Consider the following 18,204-nt stretch of genomic DNA (forward strand, 5'->3'; position numbering starts at 1 on the left):
GGCATGAAAGGAAGCAGAAGTTGCTGAGGGAGTGAGACAGGGTTGTAGCCTATCCCCAATGTTATTCAATCTGCATATTGAGCAAGCAGTAAAGGAAACAAAAGAAAAATTTGGAGTAGGAATTAAAACCTATGGATAAGATATAAAAACTTTGAGGTTTGACGATGACATTGTAATTCTGCCAGAGAGAGCAAAGGACCTGGAAGAGCAGTTCAGCGGAATGGACAGTACCTTGAAAGGAGGATACAAGATGAACAACAAAAAAAGCAAACCGGGGATAATGGAATGTAGTCGAATTAAATCAGGTGGTGCTGAGAGAATTAGATAAGGAAATGAGACACTTAACGCGTTTCTGAAGAAGAGAAATTTGTTAACATCGAGTACAGGTTTAATTGTCGGGAAGTCTTTCCTGGAAGTATTTGTATGGAGTGTAGCCATGTATGGAAGTGAAACATGGACGATAACTAATTTGGACAAGAAGAGAATAGAAGCTTTCGAAATGTGGTGCTACAGAAGAATGCTGAAGATTAGATGGGTAGATCATATAACTAATGAGGAGGTATTGAATAGGATTGGGGAGAAGAGAAGTTTGTGGCACAACTTAACCAGAAGAAGGGATAGGTTGGTAGGACATGTTCTGAGGCATCAAGGGATCACCAATTTAGTATTGGAGGGCAGCGTGGAGGGTAAAAATCGTAGAGGGAGACCAAGAGATGAATACACTAAGCAGATTCAGAAGGATGTAGGTTGCAGTAGGTATTTGGAGATGAAGAAGGATAGAGTAGAATGGAGAGCTGCATCAAACCATTCCGTGGACTGAAGACCACAACAACAACAACAACAACAATACGTAACGTTAATTGCTAATACAGGCTCTTTGGTTGTGCATGGAATAAAACTTCCACCAAAGCAACTGACAACTTCCGATGATCACCCACGCCCACGGGAGGTGCAATGCCTGCATATTTTGTTGGCTTTGCATAAACTGAATCTCAGCGACTGTTTTTCCTCCACTCTAGCTCAGTTAACTTAAAATAACAGTTTTTCTCTCCACATTCCCGTGAATATCGTTCAGTTCTCGAAGAGCCTAATAGTGTAGAATGGCATTTCCTAACGAAATGTCAAGTTTCATTAAATAGAGAGCGGTCCGGCACACATTTTCACTCGCCGCCGCTGATTCCGCATGAAGTCCCGATGCAGCTGATGTCATTAATTCCTTGCCTTTCCTTCGTTCCCCTTCCACCTTCAATTACATAAGAAGTGTCTTTGACAATAGGCAAAGAGTTATGGACCAGCCCCAGGGTACGAGTATCTCGGAAACGGCAAAGCTGATCGGCTGTTTGCGTGCTACTGCCGTGAGCATACATTGAAACTAGTTAAAGGATAACAAAATCACGTGTAGGCAACATGGTGTTGAAGTCCACACCTAATCGCAGACGTGAAGGTCGGAGAGCCCGCTCAGTAAGGCAGCAAAAGCAGCAATCAGTGGCGTATATGGCAACAGAATAATATGCTGGTCCACGCACGACTGTATCGGAGCACACCGTTCAGGGAAAATTGTTGAAATGGTGCTCCGCAGCAGGAAACTTTTGTGTGCTCCAATGTTGACCCAAAGACAGCGTCAGTTACAACTACAATGAACATACGATCATTTAAATTGGACTGTGAATCAATGAAAACCTGACATCTGGTCGGATGATGTAACATATGAAAGGGTTTGACTGTTACTATAAGTTACTATAAGTCACGTCAACTCATATACGAATCGATCTGTCCATGGTTATGGATCTCGGGGTGTTTTTTTATTAGTATATGTGTCTTATACTTTGTCGTTAAATGTTGTACAAATAAGGAGAGGTACGCGCAATGCTGTCATTCGGCTTAGCGATCACTGGCTACTAATCTGCCGTCGCTAGCCGTAAAGAAATTATGTCGCACCGCCAGCCAACTAGTGTCGGAAGCAGCAATGAGTATGCAGCATATCGCAGCTGGCCGCTGGAGGCGTCACCGAACGCCGAGTACAATAATAACTAAACTGTTGAAATGACGATATTGTCATTCGTTTACTGTTTTAATGGTTCCGAAAGGGTCCCACATACATCTAATATGCTAGTTCTCATCTAGTGCTCATCAGGTTGGGCTCGAGTTCCCATCTGGTTGTGGTTGAGTTCCCAATCTGAAGTCGTGATCATCGGATGTTAGTTTACCATTAGTGCATTGGTCCTTAATTGTACGAAGTATGTTCCGATTGGAGGAATAATTTTAGGTTCCGTGGAGTATAGAAGCGAATGAAGAATATTCACGATAGACAGTGAAATTTTGCGGAGATCTTGGTAAGCATAATAAAATATTTCATAGTGAAATTCATTTCGGGTTGTTAACCAGTAGCAGGTATTGTCACAAATGTAGTGGGGAAAGTAAGTGCGTTGAGAAGAGCGGCACAGTACCGACAGAGCTCTAGCTGAATATCTAGTGGTTGTGTATGAGTAACGCTCTCGTACGGAAAAGGTTATTCCATTAATTGGTGGTTTGTGGAATACATCATTGGGCAAGGTACGGTCTCAGTATCTAGTTATTGGTGTGGATTTGTATTGAGCAATGAATGCGCCACTGGTTTCACTGAATACAGACAGACCCTAGTGCGCTTAATTTATCGGAACTTATGTTCACAGTGTAACTACAAAAACTGTTTACATTCTGCCAAGATCCGTACATTTGAATTTTTGTAAGTTTATGCCCGCTGAAACCATTAATTTAAATCATGACTGGCGATATCGTACACTTGAAAATATTGTGACGAGTGATCCACATCTACTTAGTGTTAGTTAAAGTTGTAGTTTCTGAGCAGCATAACGTCTAAAGAGAACAAATTTTGCACAGTTTGTCAAGGTTAAGGCCTACAGTGGCGGTGGCAAAGTAAGCTCTTTTTCAGCGCAAATCTCCTTGTAACTTCCTTTGTGGGGTTAACGGGCACTCGTTTACAAACGTCGCTTTGAGAATCGTATTTGAAGGAAACAAATAAAAAAAACGGGCTTCGTGCTCATGCGTAAATCGAAGTAGAAGTTTATGTCTACTTCTTTCGGCCCAAGATTTAAAGGTAAGAAAGTTTTCTTTGAAAGAAGGGTGTTATATACACTTTTAAAATGAAAATCATTAACAAAACAGAACTCACTGTTAACATTGCTTGGTTGCGAAAGAATCTAATAGAGATACAAAATCAATTAGTTCGCTATTCATTAATGAAGGAATAAAGAAATGTTTAACTGAATTTGTAGGTTCCGATTAAATCGAAACAGAGATAGTAGTTAGTTTCTGTGGCTGGCCGTAATTATTTAGTGAATTATAAAATGATTTATTTTTGGGAGAGGAACCACTCAGATAAACCGATAGAGAACACGAGAGTAAAGATTGCTAATTTCCGACTAGAATTTAATTTGATTAAAAATATATTAATCAGTTTGTTTGAAAATCGTAACAACTGTTTTGAAATAGTTACCATCGCTGACTCATCGTGAAAACAATCTTTGCAAGCGTTAATCGTTGAGTTATGAACTAAAGGAGCTTCGGTATATTTCGATCTTATGTAAATTATGTATATATTATACAATTTTGTGGATTTCATTTTGTGAGATTTTGAATAAGAAATAATGTGGTCACAGGTAACGATCAAAGATAGCAACGTACAGGGTGATTCTAAAGTCACTGTACATTTCAGTTATATAGTAAGTCACTATACATTTCAGTGATATAGTATTGGAATATTTGTTTCTTGCATGTACCACGACAGAATGCTAACCAAAGAAGTACGAATCGCTGTTGTTTCTGCTCTTCTTCGTGGAATGACGTGTGAACAGGTGCAGACAGACTTTGCCCGTCGATTCCGGAAAACAGGCCCCACCAGGCTTGCAATCAAGACCCTCGTCAATAAATTCCAGCGTATTGGTAGTGTAGCAGATGAAGAACGTCCAGGGAGGCCGGCCATAAAGCCAGACACCGTGCAAAGAGTGCAGGATGCGATCACACGTAGCCCTTCCGCATCTACCAGGAGACTTAGTAGGGAGCTTGGTATTTTTCAAACCACTGTATGGAGAGTTTTTCGTTACAAGCTGCACAAAAGTGCGTACCATATCCACGTCGCACATAAGCTTGAAGAGGAGAACTACGCAGCCAGACAAGCTATGTGTCATGACCTGCTACAAGCTATGGAATTTGATGCAAAATGTCTTGTTCAGTGATGAAGCTAAATTTCATACCTTTGGACATGTGAGCAGACACAACTGCAGGATCTGGGCAGACGAACAACCAAGTGTGCTACAGGCGTGGCAACGGGACACAGCAAAAGTGAACGTGTTGCTAGGGATAACGAGGCCAACAATGTACAGGCTCTTCTTCTTCACAGAACAAACCGATACTGGAACCACATACCTAGATATGTTGGAACAGTTTTTGGAGCCCCAGTTGATATCTGATGGGATTCTGGATACTGTTATTTTTCAACAGGATGGTGCACCACCCCGTTTTGCCCATTATTGTTCAGGATTATCTGAATCAAGAATTTCCCGGCAGATGGATTGGTTGTGCCTCTCCACAGATGTGGGCACCCCGCTCTCCTGACTTGACGCCCTTCGACTTTTTTGCATCGGGGGGGGGGGGGGGGGGTTATCAAGTCTAAGGTATACCAGGTGAAGATCCGCAGCACTGAACACTTAACACAGCGGATTCGAGCCGCAGCTGCTGAGATTACGCCAGATATGCTTGGGCGGGTTTTTCGGTCTACAGCATTGGGGGGTGTGCCTAGACAAGCAAGGTGGTCACATTGAAATGTACTGAAATTATGTCCTGCCGTGCCATTACATATTGGTTAATAAAATTTGTTTAAGTACAAAATGTATAGCGACTTTAGAATCACCCTGTATTTCAAAAGATAGTCCGCCTAATCATATCCCAATCTAATGTAATATTATAGAAGGAGGTTTAAACGTGAGTAGAGAGCTATTACCCAAAAAGTCTGAGCCTCTCTACTAGTCTTGATGAACGAAGGTGGTAGCTGTACCGCTTCTGTGAGGCTGGTGTGGCCGGATTCGGGCAACGTTCTCTCGCATTTGGTGTAAGAATTCGGGTTGATCATCCATTGGTTGTGACAGAGAGTTTGTTTCCAGGTGATGTTTGGTTTGTGGGGCGCTCAACTCTGTGGTCATCAGTGCCAGCACAAAGTCCCAATTTTTACACAGTCCAATTTTTAGATAGTCCAATCTAGCCACTCTCACGAATGATGATGATGATGACGGTGATGAAATGATGAGGACAACACAAACATCCAGTCCCTGAGCAGAGAAAATCCCCAACCCGGCCAGCAATCGAAGCTGGGACCCCAGCCAGATTTAGCAACGCTAGCAACTAGACCTTTGTTTCCAGAAATTCTCCTGAATGCCTCAACGTCTTGCTGTACACCATTTCGTCCGAAGAAGCGTCTAGATTTTGTTTAAAATGTTTCTGAGACCGAGTAATACCATGGGAAGGACCTTGGTCCCCTCAGTGTCTTGGCACATTAGTTCTGCCTTAAGTGAGCGATGGCCAACGGCCTTGACGCGCTGGTAACACCGGTTTCCGTCAGATCACCGAAGTTAAGCGCTATCAGGCTGGACTAGCACTTGGATGGGTGACCATTCAGTCTGCCGAGCGCTGTTGGCAATCGGGGTGCACTCAGCCCTTGTGAGGCAAACTGCGGAGCTACTTGATTGAGAAGTAGCGGATCCGATCTCGGAAACTGACATATGGCCGGGAGAACGGTGCGCTGACCACATGCCCGTCCATATCCGCATACAGTGACGCCTGTGGGCTGAGGATGACACGGCGACCGGTCGGTACTGTTGGGCCTTCACGGCCTGTTCGGAAGGAGTTTAGTTTTAGTTTTTTTTAAGTGAGTGATGCCATCTCTCGATCATCCCATTACTTGTTGGGTGATAGCTCATCGTTTTGTGGTGAATTGCGCCACAGAACTTCACGAGTTGTCTGAACAGGTCAGATTCAAATTGCCGTCCTCTGACTGTCGTGATGTTTAAGGAACAGCCAAAGTGTGACACCCAATATGACACAAAGCGAAAGCCAGAGTTTCTGCTAGCCGGCCGCGGTGGCCGTGCGGTTCTAGGCATTTCAGTCCGGAACCGCGTGACTGCTACGGCCGCAGGTTCGAATCCTGCCTCGGGTATGGATGTGTGTGATGTCATTAGGTTAGTTAGGTTTAAGTAGTTCTAAGTTCTAGGGGACTGATGACGTCAGATGTTGAGTCCCATAGTGCTCAGAGCCATTTGAACCATTTTCTTTTTTTTTTATTTTTTTTAACCAGAGTTTCTGCTGTAACGTTGTCCACTGGTGCGGCTTCTGTCCAGCAGGTGTAACAGTCTATCATTGTAAGTATGTAGCATTGGCCGTTGGACAATGGCAGTGGACCAATGACATCGGTGTGGATGTGACTGGAATGGGCCGTTGTGATCGGAAAGTTCTCCATCAACGCTTGCATCGGACAGTGTATCTTGCTGCGTTGGCATTTAAGACAACATTTCGCCCATTCACGGCAGTCTTTCCATATACCCGGCCACACGTCTTGATTCGTCACTAGGCGGATTGTTGATCGAATATTGAGGTGGCACAATTCCCTTCTGAAGCCAATTGGTAGGAACAGCCGCGGTTTCGACGTGCTATGTCATAATACAGTTTCACATCGCTGCCTGGAATTTCGATAAGTTGCAGATTCAACGCCAATCTTCCTGCAGATAACATTCCTTGTAGCTCTTGAACTGATTAATGAGCAGCGTCGAGTTTGACGTAATCAATCATGCAAGTAATGTTTCCGACCTGAGACAAACAATCGGCTACCGCATTGTCGATACCAGAGATGTGCAGGACGTCGGTGCTGAATTGAGAAATGAACATTAGCTGATTGTGTTGCCTAGGCGAACAGTTCGCATTGTTTTGGCTAAAGTTGTAAGTTAGTAGTTTGTGATTGGTGTAGGTAGCAAAGTCTCTAGCTTCCAGATGAGGTCTGAAGTATTTGACGGACTCATAAACAGCCAAAAGTTCTCTTTCGTAAGCACTCCACAGCTATTGTGAGGGCTATAGTTTGCGCGAGAAAAACGAGAGTGGTTGCCATGTGTCACTACGTCGTTGCAACGTTGCGCCGATCGCATTCTGGCTAGCGTCGACCATTAGTGCCAAAGCTGCAGTAGTCTCTGGGTGCGCCAGTAGTGCGGCGTCTGTAATGCTCTTTTCGGGCACTTCAAACATCACACGCGTGCTATCAGTCAATGTTACAAGCCGGTGGGCCGGTGAGCGCTACAATTGAAGGTTCTTGTAACTCGGCAGAGTGTGGCAACTGACGGCGATAAAAATTTAATATACAGAGGAATCGACGCAGCTCCTTGGCTGTATTTTGGCATGAAAACCATAAGATGGCTTCCACCTTCTCCAGCACTGGTAGCAATCCTGCTGCTGTTATCCTATTTCCTAGAAAATCCACTAGCGGCTGGCCAAAGACACGTTTGGCGGTTTCAGGACGGCGCTGTAGTGTTTCAACCGCTTAAAAACTTCCGTTAAATGCTGCTGACGTTGCTCTGCTGATGACAAAAATACTAAAACATCGTCCAGGTAACCGAAATCAAAAGATACGTCCTGACCACAGAATCAATGAAGCATAGCCATATTTGAGCAGCATTCCTGAGTCCAAAAGTTATAAATTTGCTCTCAAACAGGCCAAATGGAGCGATGATCGCTGTCTTGTGAATGTCTCCTACAGCTGCCAGGAACTGGGTGTACGCTTTTGCAGAATCCAGGACGCTAAAAATGATTGCAATGCTTAACGCATAGTTACAGTCACATAACAATGGCACTGGGTATCTGTCCGGTATTGTTCTGGCATTCAGGGCTCAGTAGCCACCACAAGTCCGTCATGCATCATCCTTTTTTGGGACCAAGTGTAGCAGTGAGGACCAGCGGCTGTTGGAAGGCCGCATTACACCTTCACGAATCGTGCTGTCGATCTCTGCTTTCGCAATTTTAAGACGATCTGGAGCCAAACGCCGTGGTCTGCAAGACATGGGAGTACCGTCAGTCGCCTCTGTATAGTGAACAGTGTAGTGCTCTACCTCCTTAGGCCCTCCAGGGCTCTTGTCAGAGCTGGAAATCCGTTCAGCAACTCCATGTGCTCACCGTTCACCTCGTGTATTACTTTGGCAGAATGAACTGCTGCTTTCGCTGAAATCCAGGCACTGTTAAGCCTGTGGTGTTGTCAACTAGGCGTGAGTACTTCATGTCCAGCATTAGATTCTAATGGGAGAGGAAGTTCGCTCTGATGATAGGTACGGCGACGTCTGCAATGGTAAAATCCGACACAAAAGTTCATCGTATACCCAGGTCTAGTTCCAAGTGCAGGGTGCCGTACATCATTATGACTGAGTTGTTTGCAGCAGTCAGAGAATAATGTATTTGGTCGCTTCCTGTGCAACATAGTCCATGGATAAACAGACTAATCAGACTCAGTGTCAATTAAATATTTCCAGCTACATCGCCGACCACTAACAAACAGGCACAGAGACACTGAACGGCAATTGGAGGAGGCATCCACTTCCGACCGCAGTTGCCATTTGGGTGAGAGTAGGAGGTTGTGCAACTGCACGCTTGTTCCCCAAATTTCCAGTGATACCAGCAGATACCTTCCTGCTCAGGTTCATTTGTGGAAGGTCATCGATGAACTGCTGTGCAAGCATCAGCCGTATCGATTCCGGCTTCTTTTGTTACTCAGGTTGTATTCACATATCAGTTCGCCACTTTTCTGCGTCAGTAATCTAGCATGGCTGCCAAGGTATCTTAATCTCTGAGCGAAACAGTTGGAGTCACACAAGCGCACTGCGCAGTAAGTGCGCAGACAGGAGCCGGTGTCATCGCATCCTGGATTTTATCGGCCAGTTCTGCTACAACATCCAGTGGTGTGTCAAACTGCGGCACTAGAATTGCTTTGGCAGGTGGAGGCAAACGACTGCTCCATATTGCGCACAGTAAGCTGTACAGAATGGTTCCCACATCCACTTTGCTTCATAGGTGCCACAAGTACTGCGAAGTCTTTCTGTCTTCCTGAGTGAGAACCTTATGGATTTGCTCTTCCTGCGATACTGAAACTCACTGGATCAATTTTACTTCAAGCTGGTCGTAGGAGTTAGGCTCTGGTGGTGAGGTAATTACACTTTGCAATTCTGTGGCGTACTGGTGGTCAAACCATCGCAAACTTGGTAGCGTCTGCCGAAATTCCAGAATAGAAAAAACTGGCCTCCACCTGCACAAACCACAAAGCTGGACTGTGTGGCCAGAAAGGTGGTACTGTTACAGCCAATCTGCACATGGTGGAGATGGCGGGATTCAGGTGAGTCATTTTGTAATTCTCGTCTGTAAATGCTCGTTAATTCTCTGGTACTACGCAGGTATAACATGTCGGGATCACCAATTTGATGGCACAAACTGGGCAGACTGTTGTTCAACTGTCAGAACCTACGTGCACTTCATCGACAGAACCACACTACACAAAAACTCCTTCAAACAATATTAACGTTAACTTTGTTGATCACAGCCACAAGAGACGCCAAAGAATAGACCGCTAGTTCGCTCATTCTGAGTGAACATTTGAAAATAACGTACAGGGAACAGAAACATCAGTGTTATCTCTTAACAATGCACGAAATAAACTGATAGCACGAAATATGAGAAACAAAACACACACACACACACACACACACGCGCGCGCGCGCGCGCGCGCACAAAACACAGTGCCTCTGATGGTTGGCGCGCGAAATATTTGACGGCACGGTTTCCACACACACACACACACAGCCGACCCACGTGATATAACGCTACGTAACTACACAATGTAGCCACATTCTCCTTCCTCGTTCAAATGAACATTCATGGTACCGATAACTCTGTAACTGTTCCGACCATTGTCAAAAATTATTCTCCAGTTAACTTCACTAACCCTGCCAGAATCACCAGTTTAATTATTCCGCATTTATTCTCCAGTTAGGCTTTATTACTTGTTCGTACAAAGACTTTTCCGCACCATTCCGAGAAAATACGTAATTAGTAGTGTAGCGATCAGGCAAAAATTTTGTCTCAAAATTTAATTTTCTTGGATATAACGAGAAGATAATTGTACTCTTTCTAACCTGTTATTCTTGTGAGGCGTTTATTTCAACTCTGGTAGCCTGAATCTATGGATTTCGCTAATAATTATAACAACACTTATCATTTGTACACCCAATCAACCACATAAACTGCGATTGGCATTCACTCACTTGGGTTTATTCAGCTCAGCTTGCATAGCCCCATCCCCTTTTGTCTGCGGGAAAGATTTTTATTTATAGATGCAACGGCGATTCCCTTGGCAGAGACATTATGTTCACTATGCACGCATTCAAAAATCAACTTATGATTCGTTCAGAAATCAACTTACCATGTGTTCAAAAATGTTCATAAACCAACAGGGATGCGTTTCAAAATCACATGAGTAATTGATAGATCAATGTGCGCTGGACGCTAGGCGTTATGTGAAAGAAAGGTTTTTTTCTTCAAGAATATGAATTTGGCACGCCCTGAAATTGCCGCCTGTGGTAGATACCCTGGTTTCAGCCTCCACCCCCTTCCCCGACCCTAGATCAAGGCCTGCTCCTAGGAGAAGGTTGCGCAAAGTGGCCATGCTAAGGAATATTCTTTTTTATCTAGAAGAAAATAAATAAGAAATAAACTATATATTAACATACAATATCCTACATACTTAGCTACATAAGGCAATTTTTATTTTGACTTTATCTCGGTAAATTTTATATATATATATATATATATATATATATATATATATATTTTCTCTAACCCTACCAAATGGCCACTTCGCCCTTCGGGATGGGGCCATGAGGTGGCCACTTTGCCCGATATAAACTACAAAATTTAAACTGAATTTGTATACTAAATGAAAGTGTATTTTCAAAATAAAAACATTCTTGCCATCGTAGAACAAGAAAGTTTCACACTGAGTTTATTTACCAATGTCACACATAAAGTCGTTGTCTTCTTCTTCACACCCGTTACAAACCTCATGTGCCCATCATAAACAGCCCGAACATACACTCCTGGAAATGGAAAAAAGAACACATTGACACCCGTGTGTCAGACACACCATACTTGCTCCGGACACTGCGGGAGGGCTGTACAAGCAATGATCACACGCACGGCACAGCGGACACACCAGGAACCGCGGTGTTGGCCGTCGAATGGCGCTAGCTGCGCAGCATTTGTGCACCGCCACCGTCAGTGTCAGCCAGTTTGCCGTGGCATACGGAGCTCCATCGCAGTCTTTAACACTGGTAGCATGCCGCGACAGCGTGGACGTGAACCGTATGTGCAGTTGACGGACTTATAGCGAGGGCGTATAGTGGGCATGCGGGAGCCCGGATGGACGTACCGCCGAATTGCTCAACACGTGGGACGTGAGGTCTCCACAGTACATCGATGTTGTCGCCAGTGGTCGGCGGAAGGTGCACGTGCCCGTCGACCTGGGACCGGACCGCAGCGACGCACGGATGCACGCCAAGACCGTAGGATCCTACGCAGTGCCGTAGGGGACCGCACCGCCACTTCCCAGCAAATTAGGGACACTGTTGCTCCTGGGGTATCGGCGAGGACCATTCGCAACCGTCTCCATGAAGCTGGGCTACGGTCCCGCACACCGTTAGGCCGTCTTCCGCTCACGCCCCAACATCGTGCAGCCCGCCTCCAGTGGTGTCGCGACAGGCGTGAATGGAGGGACGAATGGAGACGTGTCGTCTTCAGCGATGAGAGTCGCTTCTGCCTTGGTGCCAATGATGGTCGTATGCGTGTTTGGCGCCGTGCAGGTGAGCGCCACAATCAGGACTGCATACGACCGAGGCACACAGGGCCAACACCCGGCATCATGGTGTGGGGAGCGATCTCCTACACTGGCCGTACACCACTGGTGATCGTCGAGGGGACACTGAATAGTACACGGTACATCCAAACCGTCATCGAACCCATCGTTCTACCATTCCTAGACCGGCAAGGGAACTTGCTGTTCCAACAGGACAATGCACGTCCGCATGTATCCCGTGCCACCCAACGTGCTCTAGAAGGTGTAAGTCAACTACCCTGGCCAGCAAGATCTCCGGATCTGTCCCCCATTGAGCATGTTTGGGACTGGATGAAGCGTCGTCTCACGCGGTCTGCACGTCCAGCACGAACGCTGGTCCAACTGAGGCTCCAGGTGGAAATGGCATGGCAAGCCGTTCCACAGGACTACATCCAGCATCTCTACGATCGTCTCCATGGGAGAATAGCAGCCTGCATTGCTGCGAAAGGTGGATATACACTGTACTAGTGCCGACATTGTGCATGCTCTGTTGCCTGTGTCTATGTGCCTGTGGTTCTGTCAGTGTGATCATGTGATGTATCTGACCCCAGGAATGTCTCAATAAAGTTTCCCCTTCCTGGGACAATGAATTCACGGTGTTCTTATTTCAATTTCCAGGAGTGTATTATCCATCCTTCATTTTCCCTTGACTTGGAATATAAGTCCCCCCGCAGAAAAGGCAATCAGTATCACTCACATCCCTGTCTAAGTCATTAAACAAAGCATGCTTCGCTGTTTTTGATTTCGTTTTCTGCTTTCCTTTAACTTTTCCTTTGCTTCCTTCATTCCTCTTCTTACTCTTTCTTTTTTCAGTTCCAGCTTTATTTTCTTAAGTCTTTCCTTTTCTTCTTTTTCTGCTTTAGCGGCTACTAGTTCCATCTTGAAAGGGCTTGAGATCAAAACTGCAGCTGTTCCTTATTTCTGTTTATTTTCTCATTTGATAATATTTGCTTTAGGGATTGGAACAATATCCTGTGAGCTTACAGCAAAAGTATAGGGCCTATTGGTCTTGGAGATGCCAATTAAATCACATGAAATACTGCAATGAGGCAGTGGGCTGGGTTGACTTTTTGAAGTAGGCCTATTTGGCTTTGGCGAGTCTTAAGAGATTAGAACAAATGTAGAGTCTAGATCTCTAGATCCTACAGAGACATTTTGTCTGTGGTCATTGGAAAACATAGGAATTGCAGTGAATTACAGTGTTGGATGCAGAGGTTGCTTGTCGGCAATCTCTCTCTCCAGAAGGTGGTTCTCTTTACTTGCAGGTGGTGTCTCTTGACATCAAGCAATCTTGTGTTGCGAATCTGCAAACTCTTTTCCTGGCACCACAGTAGAAGTTTCCTGTTGATCTTCAACCCCTACTTCTTGATTTTCAGCTTCTTGATGAGAAGTAGAAGCTTGCACAGAGATTTCTGTGGTCATAGCTGCAGCAAAATCCGCGTCAGTAAACTTCTGTCTGTTTATTGGAACTATGCCACATTTTGCAAACCCCTTTACCGCAATAGTTGGAGTAGCTGCAAGGGGAAATGCCTCTCCAAGAAGTTTAGACACCTGCCACTGTGTCACTAGTGTGCCAAGATTATTACCCAAGAATCTTTCAATCGCTTGGACATAGCAAGTATTGAAAGGTCCCATGAAAGAAACGTTGAGTGGCTACAGCTTATGACTGCACTGGGGGGGGGGGGATGCAAATTACAGAAGTGTGATTTTCTCAAGCCTTTTCAATGAAATCTAGATTTTTTTGTATGGGTTGAATGCCCATCAGGTATGAGCAAGACTGGGTCGTCCTCGGATGGCTTCGCAACCTTCAAGAAATGGTTAAACCATTGTGTGAAAATCTCAGTTTGAGTCCACCCTGAAGGATGACAAACAAAAGCTGTTCCAGGTGGAGTGCCGTTTTGAAGTTCCACTTTCATCCGCTGCCTAGGGAAGATGATTAAAGGAGGAATAAAAACTCCCTCAGCTGATGTAGGAATTACAAACGTGGAGAGAACACCTCTCTCTGCAGATGTAAGAGAGCCGACTTGCTGTCGCCCTTTTAGAGCAAAAACCTTTGAAGACTTTGACTGGACAGTCATAAGTCCAGTTTCGTCAACATTGTAAACCCTATGAGGAGGATATAAGCGATATGTTTGAACATCCTACAAAATATCAAAAAATTTGGTTACATTTGTTTTGATAAATGCTTGCCCCCTTGCTGCTGAAGGCGCCTCGGGTTTTCGTACTATAACACAAGTTCAGGATGGCGCTTTCTGAACATGGTTACCCAATCTTTGCCTGCTAATTTCGTTTTTTTATTGAAATCGTGAGGGATGTTATTCCGTTCAGCCAGTTGGTAAAATCAGCTACAGTAATTAAAAAAAACATACCTCCATTTCCAAAAGATAATTTACCAACTGCTGTTCTTGGTCTTCGTTGAGAACAGCTCGAAATTGGCCTAACATTTTTTTTATTGTCAGTGGCGTCTTGAATTTTATTTAGTACACGACGTTTTAGAATGTTCCTAGGCACATTGTAAGTTTTAGCAGCCGTTTGATAAGGCGTTCCATCTTTCTTCATGGCTTTGGTTGCTCTTTGCATCACTGTGGGGTCCCATAATAATAATAATGAGCGTATGGCACTGCCGACCGGGAGACCCCGGGGCGGTTCGGCCGCCGCTCCACAATTTCTTTAACGCCACTACGGCGGCTTGCGAGTGAATGAGGATGAAAGACACACAACACCCAGTCATCTCGAGGCAGAGAAAACCCCGACCCCACTGGGAATCGAACCCGGGACCCAGGCGCAGGAAGCGAGAACGCTACCGCAAGACCACGAGCCACGGACCGGGGTCCCATCAGTGCTGCTGACTCTTCCTCTGATATTTTGACACCATTGCTACACCTGAAAAAAACAACGTTTTTAGTATTGCATCTTAAATAGCATTAAAATATGAAAGTAACACGGCGTTTTCACCTTAAATAAAGCTGCAATGATCTTATCAAGCAATGTTAATTTATTGTATAATGTAAATGCGTGGTACAATAATGGATCTTGGAATACTGTCGCAGACGATTCATATTTTAAAGATAAGTGGTTGTGTTTAAAGGTAGTTCGTTCAAAACTCACCTGGACTGTACAATTTTAATTTATATATTCGGTTCGAGTACATTCTAGAAGTATCCACAAATGGCAAGAACCATTGTAATGGAATGTTCTGTAGCTGTATATATTCTGTATGTGTTCTGGCCGGAGGCAGTTCGCTCTGCGCTCTTGTATGTGCAAGTCGCAGAAGAAGCTGAAATGCGCTGCGGCGTGGTGGTTATGATACTAAACTGTTGCATTGAGGGTTGTGCAAGTGCTGAATAAACCTTCGTTAAGGGAAGCTGGCGTTCGTCATTCAGCTAATGACATCCTTCTGGGTTCTCTGGTGACGATGGCCAAGATCCAAACAAGTGGCTGAAGGTCTGGAGAACCCAGGATAACCAACCAGTATGTTTCCACTGCGGACGACCGGGACATGTGGTGCGCTATTGTTGAGAAAGGCGGCGGATATTTGATGACGCCCGCAGCAGAGGACAGCAACTCAGGGACGATGATGAACAAGAAGATGTGGGTGCAGGACGACATAGGTCACCATCACCGCAAGCTAGTCGCTGGAGAGGACGCTCCCCAACATGCCGATCAAAGTCTCCATCGCCGTTTAGAAGCTCCAGCCGATCACCTAGCCACCACAACCTGGAAAACTAAATGGTGCGACCTTCCTTGGAGGTGAGGCCGCTGAAGAGAAAAATCCTCCACCGTCGATCACTGCAAAAATTATAGGAAACTACGTCAATATCCCCATGGATGGCCGACCAGCCCAAGCTCTTGTGGACTCTGGAGCATCATATTCAGTCATTTCGGAGAAGTACCATCGCCAGTTGCAAAAAACCATATTCGTCGACAGAAAAACTTCTCTGCTGAAGGTGGCTAATGGGAAATATGTAAAACCTACAGGAAGATGTACCATTCGTGTGGGTATAAGTGGCCATACACAGCCCTTAGAACTCATCGTCTTACAAGAGTGCAGTCATGACGTCATTCTCGGATGGGACTTTTTGAAAGCTTCTCAGGCAATTATAAATTGTGTACACTCGACGATTATTCTAGACGAGATGAGATACTGTGGATAGGAAGATGCACATCCGAGTGTGTGGGGACTATGTGTGCTGGATGAAATGATCATTCCTGCAGTCAGTGCTAGAAAGGTAACTGTCATGTGTCATGCCATGCATCAACCCATGGATCTTATTCATGCCATGCATCAACCCATGGATCTTATAGTGGAATGTAAGAGAAGCATACCACTGGAGAAAGTCATCCCAGCCTCTGTCGTCTCGTTTAAGAACGGAATCGTTGAATTGTGGATAGTTAACTGTCGCCTAGAACCACAGATCCTTCCAAGACCCATGTGCGTAGCAAACGCTGAGGCGTTAATTTCCGAACGGCTGAGTGTCATAGAAACCTCCCATCCCGGGTGTGTGGGCGAAATTAGCGCTCCCACTACGAGACAAGATCTTCTAGCTCGACTATCAGCAAATCTGACTAAGGAACCACAGAAGAAGCTACTTGCCATTCTTCAAGAGTTTTCTGAATGCTTCAATCCACAGGTGAAGAGAAAATTAGACAAATCGATGGTGAAACACCGGATTAGCACTGGAGACCATCAACCAATAAGCCAGAGAGCATACCGTCTGTCAGCAACGAAACGTCGAATAATTCGCGAAGAGGTAGAGAAAATGATGAAGAATGACATCATTCAGCCTTCATAGAGCCTGTGGTCATCACAAGTGGTCCTCGTCAGGAAGATGTATGGCAGTTGGCGCTTTTGTGTTAATTACAGGTAGCTTAATAAAATAACTAAAAAGAACGTTTACCCTCTTCCACGAACTGACGATACAATACATTTATATGGATATCGTGTCTGTTCTTTCAGACATGTCCGAAATAACAGACACCATATCCATATAAGTATACAATTCTAGCAATACCAGCCATGACCTTCTTCTTCTGTGCAGATGCACACACATTCCCCGAACTCTTACGGGACTTGGTAAGAATGTCTTACACGAGTAATGAGTGTGTTGGGGTGGGACACTACGAATGTAGTGTGTGGACATAAAAGGTGAGAATGTGGGTTTCGTGGGATGCATGCGTGTGATAGTCCCTGCAGTCGCACTATCCTCTGTGCCCTCAGTGGCTCAGATGGATAGACCGTCTGCCATGTAAGCAGGAGATCCCGGGTTCGAGTCCCGGTCGGGGCACACATTTTCACCTGTCCCTGTTGATATATATCAACGCCTGTCAGCAGCTGAAGGTATTAATATAATTCTAATTTCATACAATAGATTGTCTGAAGGGGGCTAAGTTTTTCTCAACCAAGGACATGTACTCAGGATACTGGCAAATCGAATTACACATGAGGCTGATCGTGAGAAAACTGCATTCATCAAATGGTAAAAATGGCTCTGAGCACTATGGGACTTAACTTCTGAGGTCATCAGTCCCCTAGAACTTAGAACTACTTAAACCTAACTAACCTAAGGACATCACACACATCCATGCGCGAGGCAGGATTTGAACCTGCGACCTTAGTGGTCGCGAGGTTGCAGACTGTAGCGCCTAGAACTGCTCGGCCACCCCGGCCGGCTGCATTCATTACCCCTGAGGGCCTGTATGAGTTTAAGGTAATGCCATTTGGTTTGTGTAATGCACCAGCAACTTTTAAACGGATGATGGATAATCTTCTACGTCACCTGAAGTGGACGATGTGTCTTTGTTATTTAGATGACATTATAGTGTTCTTAGAGACATTTGATGAACGTATAAAAAGACTGAGGGCCGTTCTTAAGTGTCTCCAACAAGACGGACTGAAACTTAATCCAAGAAAGTGTCTCTTTGGAGCAAAAGAAATCAAAATACTTGAACACTTTGTGTCAAATGAAGGTGTGGGGCCAGACCCAGAAAAAGTGAGAGCTATAAAAGTATTATAGATGTGAGAAGCTTCCTCAAATTATGTTCTTATTACCATCGTTTTATCAAGGGCTTTTGTGTCAAAGCCGGGCCACTCGAAGAGTTGTTAAAAGCTGATGCTAAATGTATCTAGGGTGGTGCTCAACAAGATTCTTTTGATGTGCTGCGAAAATCTCTGACGACTGACCCTGCACTTGGTCTGTATGATGAGAGAGCACCTACAGAACTACACACAGATGCCAATGGGT

Source organism: Schistocerca nitens, chromosome 5, assembly GCF_023898315.1.
Source record: "Schistocerca nitens isolate TAMUIC-IGC-003100 chromosome 5, iqSchNite1.1, whole genome shotgun sequence".
NCBI lineage: Eukaryota > Metazoa > Arthropoda > Insecta > Orthoptera > Acrididae > Schistocerca > Schistocerca nitens.